Source organism: Eschrichtius robustus, chromosome 9 (genome assembly GCF_028021215.1).
Source record: "Eschrichtius robustus isolate mEscRob2 chromosome 9, mEscRob2.pri, whole genome shotgun sequence".
Classification (NCBI taxonomy): domain Eukaryota; kingdom Metazoa; phylum Chordata; class Mammalia; order Artiodactyla; family Eschrichtiidae; genus Eschrichtius; species Eschrichtius robustus.
The window spans coordinates 67,354,670-67,369,704 of record NC_090832.1 but is presented as its reverse complement, the minus strand read 5'-3'; the positions used below and the strand labels follow the sequence as shown (position 1 = coordinate 67,369,704).

The 15,035-nt window shown below is 38.5% G+C and overlaps 1 pseudogene; it reads right to left on the bottom strand.

Moving 5' to 3' along the window:
- Nucleotides 1-10,996, bottom strand: part of LOC137769150 (bolA-like protein 3 pseudogene) — a 40,481-nt pseudogene extending 29,485 nt beyond the window's left edge.
- Nucleotides 10,997-15,035: the final 4,039 nt, after the last annotated feature.

The window sequence follows — 15,035 nt, the reverse complement described above, 5'->3', positions numbered from 1 at the left end:
CATACAAAAATTATACGTTCCCTCAAATCGTCTTAGTCTTCAAAGTTTGATTCTTGGTAGGGAAAGCTTCAGATGTATAGGACCTGAGTTAGGCCAATGGAAAACCTGATGAATTGAATACTAACTACCCGAACCAGTCGAAAAAGCACGCGGCTCTCTGGATTTCTGCAGTTCTTAGATATGTGAAGTTATGTAAAAGCGTTGCTTTGGCCCACTGCAGGATGCTTGATGCAGTTTCATGGCATGTTTAAATCTCTGCAATCTAAGACGACACACTACTCTGTTTTACCCCCAAATTGGCTCTTAGTTACATTACCGTTTTGGTTCTTTCCTTTCCTACTTGATTTACTTTTTTTGTGTGTGTGACGCTTCTCAAAGCCTTAACCATGTGGGATTATATTAAGTGGCACTAGTAACCAAGTTGAATACCAATAAACCGAGAATGGCTCATTATAGGGCAGGAATAAAGAAATGGAAAGTGCTAGTAGTTAAATAGGAGTTTATGTATCTATTAAAAAGGGTTCTGTTTTTCAAGCTGCCTTTTGTGGCATATTAGATGCGCTTTCTTGTGTTGAAAATCTTGGCAACTCTTTCACACTAAATATTTCAAGATCATTTAGTTATTTATCCTTCAGATACAATGAGTTAGAGCTATCCCACAAGGAGGAAAATGGAAAATTGCTGAAATTACAGCTGTTTTTACTTTTCCCTAATGGAAATAGCCTTAAAATCCATGGGGGGAAAATCCAATTTGAAGGAAAGCAGTATTAGAAAGCATACAATTATATATAGTGAATATATCTTCAATGATGGAGAAATTCAAAATACATGAAGAGGAGCCTCCGTGACCATTTTCTCAATAAGGTGAGCTGATATTGTACACTGCTACTGGGGACTCCTGTGGCCAAGGAGACAGAGTAGAAATGGATTTATTTTTGTATTCTGGACTGGGGTAAGGGCACAATATCATTGATGGAGGTGAGACCATGTGCCAGAAACCACATATGCAATTTGATTTTCCATTCAGATTCTGCTCCTGAGAATAATTAAGTGATGATAATAACAGCTATTAATAAAGTTTAATTTAATAATATAATTGTTGCACAGACTAAGAGAGATAATTTTCTTAAGTTATCAAGTTATCAAGTTCTGACATGTGATGTGAGTCAAGCCACTCAACCAAGTTTTCCTCCTGTGGTAAAACGGGGAATACACTTGACTCTTTTGCTCCCTTGAAGATGGAGGCCCTTAAAGTTTTTATATTAAGTATAGGATATATTTACATTAATATAAATGTTTGTGTAACTAATTTTGTGAGCTCTTGATGGGTACCCATGTCGTGTCCTTTCCCACTTCCCGTATGTTGGTGTGACTTTTCACATAACAGTTGCATTCAGGCAGGTGTAAAACTATTGAACAAGGAGAGTAAGAAAATGACTGCTGGTTCTTTATTTAACACATGGAAAAATGGATAGAGTATTGTGAAGCATACTTAAACCCACCCAGGATGAGATTGTCAAACTCTGGAAATACGACAGAGTTCCTATAGCCTTGTATATGGGCACCCAAGGGTGAAGCATTCATTTGGTCATATCTAGACCCTACCTCTCTAAACATAAATTTTATCTGGCTTATGGGAATGAGACACTTAAAGGCATTAGACGAGGAAAAATAAATCCGGCCCAAATCCTCAAAACATTAGAAAGGAAATTGAGGTGTAATGAAATATGTTTTTTTCTCTCCGTTTCTTGTGTCTACCGTTAAGGTTTTATGGAATTATTTTCCCAGGTCTTGGCTATAGGGTTTACGAGCAACCCTTCTCAGTCCTTATACTACACAGCCTGATATTCGTGAGCTTTGGATATTATGCATTTTTGCACATGCTTTACCCACAACTAGATCGTGTGCGGCCGTAGCTCAGGATCCATAACGGCAGGCACTGTGTGTTTTGCAAAATATACTCAAAAAAGGTATATGATTCTTATAATATTCCTTTTTAGAAGTTACAGTGAAATGTTAAAACAGAGATAAAGCTGTAAATAATAATAGAATAAATAATAACAAAAAGCTCTGAATAATAATATAGTGGGTAACTGTGTAACCACCACTCAGTTTAAGAAATAAATATTACCAATAAGTTGAAACTCCCTGTATCCTTTCTTATCTTATCACCTCCCCACCCCCACCAGAAGTACCCTTATCTTGAATTTGGTAATTATTATTCCCATTTACATCTTATTCTTTTACTAAAGACAGTACAGTAATATATAGACTACAGTGGTAAATATGTATAAGGAAAATGGTGTACAGCTTTTCATATTTTAATGTTTTATGTTAATCGAATAAACTATTCTCCTGAAACTTGCCAGTTTTTTGCTCAGCATTGTTTGTGAAATTCATCCATGTGGATACGTGTGACTTTATTCATTTTCATGGCTATGTCGTCTTCCATTACATGAATATACTACAAACAATTTAATCATTGTTCTCTTGATGGTCATTTAGGTTGTTTCTAGTTTTTGACTTTGCAAATATAGTTGTTATAAGCACCGCTGTACATTCTTTTTTGCATACATGTGCGAGAATTTCTCTAGGTTACATGACTAGGAGAGGAATTGCTGGGTCTTAGAATACGTGCTTCGATTTTGCTAGATAACAACAGAATTACTCTTAAGAGCATCTCTTAATGTCACCAGAAGTTCCTCACAGGCAGCCCTTTACCTCCAGCTCCTGCTTCTTGTCTGGTCCTTTCAGGTTGTCCTACTGACTTTCCTTACTGACTTCTGCTTTTTCCAGAAGGAAGGCCATGAATTGGTCTCCTATGCTTTCTCCAATCCAGGCCTGTTAGTATCTGGCAGAATTGGATTAAACCTTCTGACTTGTGCCCACTATGAATATAGACTTGTCCACATTTTGTTTTCTATATAATTCTATTAGGAATCTAGAAGGTGGAAAAGAGGCATCTGTATTGGTGCCATCCCAAAGACGCCCTAGAGCCTATACATTTGCCTAGTGCAATTGTACTGTTGCCTGGGAGACCAGGTACCACTCTGGTCCTTTTTGACATTGACATTTTAGATATAGAATAGCCCTTGTTGGAAGCAACCTAAGTGTCCATCGACAGATGAATGGATAAAGAAGAGGTAGCATGGCATGCACAACTTGTTTTATAAGATGAACATTTCTTTTTTTCTTCTATTCTAATCAGAAGTCAGCTGGAATCTTAAATTTTCATAAATTACACATTTATTTGGGAACGGCTAATCAGTGTTATTCCAGCGTCCTAATATCTATCTGCACCTGTATCTTGTGTTGAGAGATGAAAATAACTGATAGCTCTGAACCTTTTTAAGCGATGAGACAAATGATCGCTGCTCATCTTCCCTGTGGCTGGCAGGGAATGATGTGCACAGAGGAATAGGATAGGTAAGAACATTGATTTTGGAGTTTGAAATATCTAACTTTTGAAAATTGTGTAAGAAAACTTATCAGTTGCAAGGGCTATCGCTGAAAGAGGCGTGACTGCCTGTCATTTTCTTAATAACTGTAAAACACCTATGATTGAGTAGTCATGGGAAAAGTCAAAGGAGTCATCTGGGACTTTGGCGATCTGGGTTTTCATCACGGCTCTTCTTACCAAATGAGTGTGTTATCTGTGTATTATCTCTGGGTCATTCTCTCCACTGGGGCTAGTGATGCCTGCATTGCTGTGATGCCAGGACGTTTGAGAGGATCCCATAAGGCAAGGCATGAGAAAGCAGCTCATGAACCATAAGCACAGGCTACCAGTTAGGTATCATCATCCAGCCGGTGAGATGGGAGCAACTGGTTCCAGCTGAGTTAGAAGGCACCCGAAAGCCACAACCAGCAAGTGTTATTTTTAAGTGCTCAAATTTTCCTCATATGCATATATTTTTAGAACTTTGCATATCCAGCCATGGCAAAAACACATAGCTGACATTTTAGATGAAAGGTAAAATGGACAGTCTACTCTATGGATACATGGGGGAGAAAGTGGGGTGTGTGGACCCTGAAGCAATTCCAGGAGTGAGGAAGAAGAAGATCTTTCCTGGGCTGAACATCATGCCCCTGTGTTTCCCAGTTTTTCTGGGTTCCTCCCCATCTTTCAGGGGAGGTCCTAGCTAGTATAACTTGCTGTGGATTTGGGATTACAAAAATATGATCACTCTTGGCAAAAGGTTCCAGATGCTGGGAGAACTACCACAGAATAAGCCTGTTCTGCAGAATGATTTGATTCAAAATGTGTCCAATTTCTAGTCAGCAGAAGGCTCCTGAAATGTTTGTAGCATCCGCGGGCTCCGAGTTACTCCCATCCAGGGTTCCAGATGCTGGCAGGCATTTCCCTCTATTAAATCAGTCTTAAAGGATTGCCATATGCACTTCAATCAAACCTTTCCCACACACGTGTTTCCATAAAATTGCTGCTCTATGGCAAATCTTTTCAACCACACTCATGTAAATGTGGCTTTTTCTGTGAATAGAATAGAAAGTACATATAAAATCTGGTTCAACAATGGTACCTTTGTATACCACACTGAGCTTTATGCGGTGTGATGGGACACTGCTGCGTGATTCTTGGGAGGTCAGGGTCAGGCTTTTCTTGTTGTATATATAGTGGGTTCCCATTATGCCATAGGGCTGGGGCTCAGGAATCAAACTTGTTTTATGGATTTCCTATCCTAAGTTTTATTCCTCCAAACTTTATAGCTTTCAAAGTATTTTCCTTATACCCAGGTGAGGTAGGCAGAGCAGGTGTTATTATCCACATTTTATAAAGAAACCAAAGCTTAGCTATGACTTGTAGATGTTAAATACAGTTCACTGTACTACATTTAATAAGATTTTTTTTCCTATGTTATTTTATGTTACTTATTTATATTGTAGCTTAATTTTTGAACAATGTCTGACCAAAATCATAGGAGTCAGGCCTGTATCCTTTTGAACTCTCTGAGATTATAGTGAAATGGACACAGATTTTTGGAAATATAAGCCACTGTATTTTTCATTCCCCTTCAATCATTATGTACTGCAAATGCATATCTCCTTAGAGCAAATGCATCCATAAGATAGAGAAAAGGAATTTGACCTTCAGGATGTCTTCACCAAATAAGAAGCAGAAGGGAACCCCTATGATGCTGAGAGGGGGAAACTGTGTCCTACTTCCTCAGGAGTAGCCTGGGGAGGCAGCCAACCTGTCTGCGTAGCAATACATTGAACTCGACGCTGATGAGGGCAGGATGTGATTTAGCCATGGGTTAGGGATACATCTTGCACTTTTCAGTCCCCAAAGCCAGTGGACGGGTTGCAGAGGATCTCAAAGTTCCCATGGTCCCCACTGGGGCACACAGAGATGTAGAATGGGCCATCAGGAATCAGGGGCCCTTCTCAACCAGAGGTGGGTAACCTTGATCGTGGATTCCAACTGCTGCTCCAGTGCAGTGCTGCCCCCAGTAGTCACCTCGTGGGAACTGAGGGCCCAGGGCTGCCCTAGTGACAGGACCCAAAGGACCCTCTGCTGATCAAGCCCCACCCCCAACCCCAACACACTGAGGACTCGTAAGCTACTCTTTATACCCACGTGACACCTTCTCTTAAAAAATGGGGGGAATGTCATAAAGAAAACCTGAGAGGTTGAGTATTTTTCCAGATGAGACCTTAAGAAATTCTTATCAATTGCTTAGACAGAGAAATCTTTGTTAGTCTAAAATTCCTCCTTCTTGTCTCTCCCTTTCTACCTTCCCCCATTCTCCCAATTACCAGTTAAAGGGAGGTGCTCGTGAGAGGTTTAGTTAACTTATAAGGATACAAAGGATGTTGCATTGTTTTTTGTAGTATAGATTGTCCCCAACTTCCGATAGTTTTTGACTTTACCATGGTGTGAAAGCAGTATGCGTTCAGTGGAAACCATGCTTTGAATTTTGAATTTTGATCCTTCCCCGGGCTAATGATATGGGGTATGATCCTCTCTCGTGATGCTGGGCTGCAGCAGTGAGCTGCAGCTCCCAGTCAGCTACACGGTCACAATCACGAGGGTAAACAACTTGTACTGTTATAACCATTTTCTACCCAGACAGCCATTCTGTTTTTCACTTTCAGTACAATATTCAATTAGGCGAGATATTCAACACTTTATTATGAAACAGGCTTTGTGTTAGATGATTTTGCCCATCTGTAGGCTAATATAAGTGTTCTGAGCACATTTAAGGTAGGCGAGGCTAAGCTATGATGTTAAGTGGGTTAGGTGTATTAAATGCATTTTTGTCTTAACGGTATTTTCAACTTACAATGGGTTTATTGGGACGTAACCCCATCGTGAGTTGAGGAAGATCTGTATATCCGAGTTTTAGGGTGTGAATTGTCCACCTTGCTATAATAGGACAGGGAAATATTCAATCAAGCTGAAGGCTACGTTAGAGGTCAGTGTACGTGAGAACTTCGGAAGCAACAGGAAACCACAGGCATTTTTCTTTTCTTGTATTTGCTTTCATTCTTGCTTGCCTAAGGATCTTTTTGTATAATGGACATCAGCGAAAGTGCCTTCCTCCAGGAGGGCAGTCCTCCTGCCTACCGTGTGGGCCTCCAGGGGTCCCCAGGCTTCTCAATTTAATTACCGTAAGACCTTTAGCAGTTGCCCCATGGTGCTTCTAGGCTTTCCCAGAAGCTGTGCCGTAAATCTTCCACCCACTGAAACCTTTTGTATATCCCTCAGCCAGAATAATTGGGAAGAAAATTATGTTCATGTTATTTCAGTTGGAGAAAGTGCTCATAATTCAGGGATCTGTGCAGTGGGACATAGAAATCCATTACTTTTAGGGTTAGTTCCATATTTCATTGACCTTGGGCAACTCTCTGGGCCACTTGGAAATGGATTGGGCTATGTGATTTTAAATGTCAGCATCTATTATTTGCTTGATTTGCCTATTCATTTAACACATATTTATTAAGCGCCTACTATGTGCTATCCTAGGTGCTAGGATGTGATAATGAACCAGACAGGCATGGCCTGTGTCTTCGTGGTGCTTTTATATGGATAGAAAAATTGAGAAACTCTATAATAAATTATAAGGTGACATATATCATAAAACCATGATACAAAGCCTTTGTAATCTAACTTTTCACAGCCATACTTTTGTTCCAGATCTTCCTGGGCATCCGTGACTGGTTCTCTTAACAAGTCTGGTTCAGGTGGGTGTGGGAAAATGGCAGTGGAGAGAGCACTGAGGTCTCAGCACAGATATTGCTGGCAAAATGGCCCTTTTATGATTAGGGCAAAATAATGGAAGTGACTGACACTTAGAGCACCCATTGAATGCTAAGTGCAGCACTACAGGCTTAACATTTGTTACCACGTCTGAGGGAAATCATCTCAATTACTCTTGGCTTTGAATTCCCAGGTAAACTGTAGATACCTTTCCATCAGTTTTCTGTCTTCTTTACCATGACCTCCTCTTCTCCTTTAGTAAAATACAGCACAAGAGGCCACCAAAGGGACTACATTAAAGAGAAGGGGTAACAGGTCAGGGAACTTCTTGATGAAGAAAGGGTGTGTATGGGGGAGAAACAGAAGAGGAAGAGTAGTACCAGTGAGTTCACCTCTAAATTTCATAAGAAAAGGGCATTTTGTAGCCGTCTATCCTATTTTGAAGTAATGAAACATTTTCCTGAATGGGAAATCATGTCATCTGTCATGCTTGAGTAGGCTTAATCTAAAGAGAAGGAAAGTATTTCATATGTTTTTATGAGGAACTTTGAAAAAAAAAAACAATGACTAACCATCTGGTATATTTTAAAAATCTGCTCTGAAATGTATATTTTACATATTTTCTGGATTGCCTTATTTTACTGCCAAGCATCCCTGCAGAGATTCCTGTTTCAGAGGTCCACGTCCACATGTCCAGATGATTGCTAAAAGAGGACAAAACAGTCCCCCCCCTCCCCGCGCCCCTGCAACTGGTATTCTGATCACACTTTTTCCAGAATGCTTAACAAAAGAGAGTCTCAAACTAGGACTTATACACCTAAACTATTCATGGATAACTCATGTGTGGGAGGGCAAGCCCTTGAATCTGAAATAGTTCATTTTCTGAGTGTGTACTGCTTTCCTTCTATAGAGGGGTCAAAATTTACATAATGATGATGTAGATGGGGGAAAAATATAAGAAAAATTTTATTTTGTATAAGTGATGTTCCTTTGATTTTGAGCTTTATACCTCAAAATGGTGGAAAAAACTTAAATTTCTAAAGTAAAGCTATCTGGGTTTTATGTTTTGGGTAAATATTCAGGTGATTTAAAGTTCAAACTCTTTATTATTGTTATTTCTCCTCTCTCAAAGGTCCATCCTCCTTTCCAAAGTGGGCTCCAGGTGTAGGGGAAGGTGTGGGTGGCCTCAGGGCCACAGGGAGGAGACTGTGTGTCTTTTGGGGCTTTCCTGGAAATTTCCCGTGATCTGACTAGTGAGCCACTGATAGCTGTTGAGCGTGGCTTGTCCTGTACAGCTGTTTGTGTGTGTGCTAACCATTGCTGCTGCTCCTGGATTTTTCCACCCTATGGATTCAGGACCAGCTACATAATTTGTGAAGCCCCATGCAAAATAAAAGTATGGGGTCCCTTGTTCAAACATTATGAAAAATTTCCAGAAGGCTACAACAGAGCATTAAACCAAGAAAGGGACCCTTCTGAGCACAAGGTTCTTTTAAAATTCTCTATTGTACCTACTCTCCAGAGAAACTCCAGAGCAACTGGTCTGGCAAAGAGACGCTAAGTCCTTAGGAGATCAGAGAGGAAGAAAAGCTGAATGGTAGAAGACAGATTTTTTTTTTAATGGGGAAGGTGAAAACATGGATGCACGTTAGTGAGTCTTGTCCTTGACACATGCTTTGTTGCTGAATTCTGGTTAAGCTTGTCAATGGTTGCTGCATCTGTAAGTCTCTAAACCAAGATCCCTATAATTCGCTTTCTCTTTTTGCAGAGGTTAGCATCCTCTTGTTGAGATGGCTGCTTTCTCCATGTTGTGTTAACAAAAGCCTTTATAGAAAGGGTTTTGTCTTTTTGCATTCCAGTTGGATATGGATTTTCCTTTTTTTGAGTGTCCTGGCACATATCTACATATCTAGATACATATCTATCTATCTATCTATCTATATATATATTGATAAATATATATATGACTTTAATATTGACACAATCAAAATCCGTCTCTCTGCAGCCACCCCTACATGCTCTCAACTTACAACAGTGCCTTAAAACATTAAGCTTTAATATTTACATTGTTTTAGTACTATATCTTCAGTGTGGAGTGGAAAGCATTTCCTTGGGGCAGAAATAATATTTTGTTTGTATGAGGGCTAGTGCATTAAAGATAATTCATTAAGTATTCAAAATCCAAGTGAATGCTAATGGATTATAGCAGTATGAATGCCCCCCTTTTGCTTTTTTAAGAAAAGAAATGTATTTATGCTTTAAATCCATTAGAACATAATAAAATCAGATTAGAAGTTAGAACATTATTAAATTTAATTCTAGTGTATTCTATAGTATATTCTATACTGTGTAGACATATACTTAAGGAGTTGAAATAAGAGTTCAAATATTTCATTTGAAAATTGGGTGGCAATTTAGCATAACATTGGCTGACACTTTTTTTTAAATTTATTTATTTATTTATTTATTTATTTATTTATTTATGGCTGTGTTGGGTCTTCGTTTCTATGCGAGGGCTTTCTCTAGTTGTGGCAAGCGGGGGCCACTCTTCATCGCGGTGCGCGGGCCTCTCACTATCGCGGCCTCTCTTGTTGTGGAGCACAGGCTCCAGACGCGCAGGCTCAGTAATTGTGGCTCACGGGCCCAGTTGCTCCGCGGCATGTGGGATCTTCCCAGACCAGGGCTCGAACCCGTGTCCCCTGCCTTGGCAGGCAGATTCTTAACCACTGCGCCACCAGGGAAGCCCTGGCTGACACTTTTTAAAAAAAAAAAAATTAGATGACTAATCAGTCACAAATCGTATCTTATGCTAATAGTATCTTATCCAGTGTATAAAAATCAGGTCAAGGTCTCACTACTAAGGGACAATGGTTCTGTGTTAAATTAAGAAAATATCTTTATTTTACAGTTCACTATTTACCTGGAACAGAGAGAAAAATAAGGTGGCCATCTACCCTGTTTAATTTGTCAGCAGCTAATAGCAGCTTCTTAATCCTATAATTTGCATTGCATGCAGAGGCTGCTGATTGTGGTATTTCTGGGGGAAGGGCAAAAGCGTTCTCTTGAACAGATGCATTTGAAAAGATGTGCTCATGTATAGTTGAAAGAAGATTATTGCCAGAGGTTGAGCTTGTAGATTTTAAAAAGTCAGTCATCATCAATATTGTTACAATTAGAAATATGATTGAAGATTTCCAGATTTTCCCTTTACTCACCCTTCATACGCTTTTATTTTGTCTACATCTCAGTGGAATAGGAGCACATTCCAATTTCATAATCTATTCCTGTGATTCCTTTGTAATGTTTCTTAAATCTGAGCCTTTCTTTATCTCTCCCCACCATCCATGTTTAGGTTCCTGTTGCTTCAGTCCTCCATAATTAAAAACCTCTTTATTTGTCTTCTTGTCTTTACTCTTAGGCTTATCTAATTTATCTCATACACAGCTGCCATATTAATCTTCTGAAAATGACACTGGAGTACACTATTCTTACACTCAAAGACCTTAAAGAAGTCCCAGAGCCTAGAGAATAAAGCCCAACTTTCTTATTCTGGCATTTAGTCCCTGCACAACTGGGTTCCAACCGCCTCTTCAACCTGTCCTCGCCTTGGTCCTCCCAAGGAATCTGTCTTTTTCATTTCACATAGGCCAGTGGACAGCTACCCAAGTATGCTTCTGTCCTCACGTGTGTATTTGCTCACTGTGTTTTTATCACCTGAAATGCTCTCCCACCATCTCACCACTTACCCAAGTTATTGCCGGTCTTCAGAGTCATGACGGCATACATTTAAAAAAACCAACATACCTGTTATCTCATGTAGTTGAAAAAAAGATTCACAGAGCAGAGAGAACTTAGGCTGACTGTGAAGACTGGCATTAGCAGTTGGACAGGGAGAAAGGGAGCCCTGTTCGAGTATGCAGCAGGGACACTTCATGCAACCCTGGTGTGCTTCTCAATGGTCAGAGAAGACTTCACCAAAAGGGATATTTGAGCAGATGGAATAGTGTGTGTAGAAGCCAGGAAAAGCATAAGCTTGGCTTGTTTGAACATCTAAATAAAGTTTAGGATAGCTGGTACTTTGAGTGTGGGCATGGGAATGGCAGGAGGATGCATACATTTGGTATACATGGCCGGCTACATCATTTGTGGGCTCTAGTGCAATATAAAAATGTAGGCCCCTTTTCAAACAGCAGGCAAATAGCTTTCCCCTTTCTTTTGCATCCTTTGTCATGATTTACTTTTAAAATTTGCTATTTAATGTGCTTCCTTGAGCACAGGGATATTTGCAGGGTAAGGGCTGACCTTCCCAGTCATCTGGCACTCCACCCTGCAACTTGGTGCTTGTGTGCCAAACTTCACCCTTCCCTGCTCAGGCCCAGCTGGGACCAGAGGGCAGCAACAGTTGCTAGGTCTGGGGCAGGTGGTTGAGAATCGTTCCTGGGAAGGTGAGGAGGCAGTGCATGCTGGGAGATAAGTATCTAAGGCCCCGCTATGTGCTCCATTGTTTCGCCAGCCTTCATTTACCAAATTTAAAAATAAAATTATTAAGAATTTCAAGATGATGACATTTGAGTGTGGGGTTTTGTGCAACTGTACTATTGATATGGTATTATTTTCTTCTGTTCTGGGGTAAAGTGTAGATATAGCACAAATATATATGATGCCAAGATCAATGGATCATGTGGGTCATTTCAGAGTCATTTTTTAAAAAACAGTTAAGGACGTTAAGCAAGAAATAGGTATATAAATAAGCAGGGAAAAGATATGGAAGGTTTTACAGCAGTTTTAAGTGGTTTCCTTTGAGTTTGATTATTGTGTAATTAATATTTTCTTTTGGCTTATCTGTACTTTATTATGGCTCTAAAATAAACATGTATTGATTTTATAAGAAGAAAAAATAAACTATAATAATTTTTATTTAAAAAAAGCTCTGGAAGGATTTTTCTCTAGTACTGTTCAGATAAAGTAAGGCTCCAAAAGATGTATGTTCATAGCAGAAATGTGCATGCTGAGTAACCATCTTGGTATTTCCAGAATAAACCCATCTGGTCAATGATTAAACAATAAGAAAACCCTGATGTACTTATATTTTCTTGCTAATAATTTACTTTTGATTTTTGTTTCTAGGATTATAACTGAGATGAGAAAGTTATAGACTATTATTTTGTGTTAGAAAAAATATTTTGAGAAGAATGACATCAGCAAGAAGGCAGAATTGGAGTTTTCTACCACCATCCCCCAACAGCATTTATCCATTTTAGGTTTATAGTTTGATGAGTTTTGACAAATACATACAGTCATGAAGCCATTACTAAAATCAAATATGGATTATTTCCATCACCCCACAAAATTCCCTCATGTCCCTTTGTAATCAGTCTCCTATTCTATACTCCAGCCTTCAGCAACAAATGATCTGATTCCTGTCTCTATAGTTTTGCCTTGTTATTGATTTTAATTTAGTTGTACTGTGGCCAGGGAACATGGACTTTATTATAATGATTCTTTGATATTTAATAAGATTTGCTTTTGGCCCATTATGTGGCTAATTTTCATAAAGTATCTCCATGTCTGAATTGCTATATGCAGAGTTCTATATATGTCAGTCAAATCAAACTTGTTTATAGTTTTTTTCCAATCTTCTATTGTCTTACTCATTTTCTGTCTGCTTTATCTATCAATTTCTGAGAGAGGTATATTAAAATTGCTTACTACTCTGGTGGATTTGTCAATTTCTCCTTGCAGTTTTGTCAATTTTTTGCCTCATGCTTGTTGAGTTTAGGTACTTACAAGTTTAAAATTGATAAATCTTCCTCGTGAATCAAAACTTTTATTATTAAATATTAACTTTTCTTTATTCCTAAAATGCTTTTTTTAAAAATTATTTTTTTCTGGTATTAATCTAGCTTTCTTCTGTCTAATATTTGAGTGATATATTCTTTTTCTAGCCTTTTATTTTAAGTATTTCTGAGTCCTTATGTATTATGTGATTTTTTGTATATAGCCTAAAGCTGTATTTATTTTTAACCCAATTTAACAATTTCTGCTTATTAACTGAATAGTTTAGACCATTTACACTTATTATTACTTATACTTTTAATTTGTCTTATCTTACTTTTTTACTTCATATTTTATATTTTCTTTTCTGCCACTATTGAATCCTTAGAGTTTGTGTTTGTTTTATTCCCTATTCCCACTGCTTTGGAAGTTATATACGCTGTAGCTCTTTGAGTGATCGCTCAAGAACTTTTAATATGCCTACTTAAGTTACTAAAGTTTAAATTTAATATCACTACTGTCTTCATGAAAAATGAAATAATTTCAGAATTCTTTAAACATGATTATATCCTTCCCATGTTCTATATTATTGTTATCCAGTATTTTAGTTGTCACCTATTTTTATAACACCCAAATCTATAGTTTTTTTTCTTCAAATCTATTGTTTTATATAATCTGTTTAGATCTAGCCACATATTTGCCAGATTCTTTATTCACTACTCCTAGCATCTCAGACTTTCCTCCTGAGATCATGTTTCTTCCTTCTGAAGTATATCTTTTTTTTTTTTACAACTTTATTGAAGTATAATTGCTTCACAATGCTGTGTTAGTTTCTGTTGTACAACAAAGTGAATCAACCGTATGCATACATATATCCCCATATACCCTCCCTCTTGAACCTCCCTCCCACCCTCCCGATCCCACCCCTCTAGGATGTCACAAAGCACTGAGCTGATATCCCTGTGCTATGCTGCTGCTTCCCACTAGCTATCTATTTTATATTTGCTAGTGTATGTATGTCGATGCTACTCTCACTTGGCTCCACCTTCCCCCTCTGGCCCGTGTCCTCAAGTCCATTCTCAGTGTCTGCATCTTTATTCCTGCCCTGCCACTAGGTTCATCACTACCATTTTCTTTTTAAATTCCATATATATACATTAGCATACTGTATTTGTTTTTCTCTTTCTGACTTACTTCACACTGTACGACACACTCTAGGTCCATCCACCTCACTACAAATAACTCAATTTCGTTTCTTTTTATGGCTGAGTAATATTCCATTGTATATATGTGCCACATCTTCTTTATCCATCCATCTGTCGATGGACACTTAGGTTGCTTCCATATCCTGGCTGTTGTAAATAGAGCTGCAATGAACATTGTGGTACATGACTCTTTTTGAATTATGGTTTTCTCAGGGTATATGCCCAGTAGTGGGATTGGTGTGTTGTATGGTAGTTCTATTTTTAGCTTTTTAAGGAACCTCCATACTGTTTTCCATAGTGGCTGTATCAATTTACATTACCACCAACAGTGCAAGAAGGTTTCCTTTTCTCCACACCCTCTCCAGCATTTATTCTTTGTAGATTTTTGGTGATGGCCATTCTGACTGGTGTGAGGTGATACCTCATTGTAGTTTTGATTTGCATTTCTCTAATGATTAGTGATGTTGAGCATCCTTTCATGTGTTTGTTGGCAATCTGTATATCTTCTTTGGAGAGATGTCTGTTTAGGTCTTCTGCCCATTTTTGGATTGGGTTGTTTGTTTTTTTGATATTGAGCTGCATGACCTGCTTGTAAATTTTGGAGATTAATCCTTTGTCAGTTGCTTCATTTGCAAATATTTTCTCCCATTCTGAGGGTTGTCTTTTCATCTTGTTTATGTTTTCCTTTGCTGTGCAAAAGCTTTGAAGTTTCATTAGGTCCCAGTTGTTTATTTTTGTTTTTATTTCCATTTCTCTAGGAGGCGGGTCAAAAAGGATCTTGCAGTGATTTATGTCATAGAGTGTTCTGCCAATGTTTTTCTCTAAGAGTTTTG